The following is a 1,692-nucleotide window of genomic DNA, read 5'->3' as shown; positions in this document are numbered from 1 at the left end:
AGTCTCAGTCCAATAGCTATGTGGCATATTCTTCTTTGCCATCAATGCTCATGCTTTCTCTGCAATGTTCCTTCTCTACATGCTTAGCACCGCATACTTGCCTAAAGTCGCCACTCTCATGAGCTTGAAAAGGCCGATAAGGCAAAACCATCATGGGAACACGCTCACATAGAACTTGCAAACTCGATGGATTCCTCGAACAAGAATGCTATATCTTCCTTTTACTGACTCAAACACCCACTAGCTTAAATACATAGGGGCAGTTGAAGCACATGATTACTTCAACCAAGTTTGGCAAAAGAAGTTCACCAATAACTCCCTCCTGGTCCACACAACCATCCCCAAACTAATAGAGCCTATTGACCCCCAACCTGAACCAAAAAAACTTTGCTGCTCTGCACACAAAGCCCGCAACAAGAAATTAGTGCTTGTTGCAAAAAAAGAAGCCAAAAATTTGATAGAAGAGGAAAGCACTAAAGCATAAGAGACTAAACAAGACCCCAAACACTTTAGAACCTTTAAGACGACTGATAGATTTGTATAATAGGACTCATCCCAATGGTCTCACAATGGAGAGCTAAGGACTTCATATGACGGTCCCAGTAGCCAAGGTGAAGGAAGTTAACCTGGTAGGCCCGAGCGAAAACTCGAGGCCAATTTACATTAGGGATGACCTCTCAACCGAGGAAGAAACCAAACTCATTGCTCTCCTCACTGAATTTTAGGATTTCTTTGCCTGGAAGTACACAGATATGAAGGGTGTACCTCCCAAAGTGATCAAACACACCATTCCTATGGTTAATGGAGCAAGACTGGTCAAGCAAAGAGCTTACCCTATGAATTCAAAGTAATCCAAGATGAAGAAATCGATTGACTCATAGATGTCAGATTCATTCATGAAATTGAGCACACAGAATGGGTATCACCCATAGTGATAGTGCCCAAAAAGAATAGAAAGGTACGAGTGTGCGTGGACCTCAAAAAATTCAATGCCGCCACTATATGGGATCACTATCCCTTACCGTTCACAAAGAGCACGTGCTTGAAAGAGTCGCATGAAAGGAAGCCTACAGCTTCCTGGATGGATTCTCTAGATACAATCAGCAGGTATTGATCGATCCCAAAGATAAACACAAAACAACCTTTGCCTACTAAATGGGAAACTTGTGCATACTATGTCATGCCTTTTGGGCTAACCAATGCCCCTGGCACCTTCCAGCATTTGATGTGCACAGCCTACAAGGAGTATCTCTGGAAATTCCTTGAGGTCTTTATGGATGACCTCTGTGTTAATTCCACGTGGAAAGAACACCTCAAATGTGTACGGAAGGTGCCAGAAAGATGTAGGCTCTACCGTATTTCCTTGAACCCTCTCAAATGGCAATTCTGGGTTAGGCATGGAGTTATCCTGGGATATATTGTCTCCAAAAAAGGAATCTCCACTGATGATAGTAAGGTGCGTCTCATCCTTGAGGTACCAACCAACTTTAAGGGAGTCCAACACTTCATGGGACATGTTGGGTATTATTGACGTTTCATTTTTATGTATGCTGATATAGCTCACCTCGTTTACGGACTCCTGATACTCTTTGAGTGGACAGAGGAATGCCAATAGGCATATACCACCCTAAAGAAGCCTTGGAAAGTTCTCCTATTCTAAGGTCCCCCAATTGGGACATCATATTTCATGTC

Source organism: Cibotium barometz, chromosome 61, assembly GCF_041138505.1.
Source record: "Cibotium barometz isolate CiBa-2024 chromosome 61, ASM4113850v1, whole genome shotgun sequence".
Classification (NCBI taxonomy): domain Eukaryota; kingdom Viridiplantae; phylum Streptophyta; class Polypodiopsida; order Cyatheales; family Cibotiaceae; genus Cibotium; species Cibotium barometz.
This window is presented reverse-complemented; position numbering follows the sequence as displayed.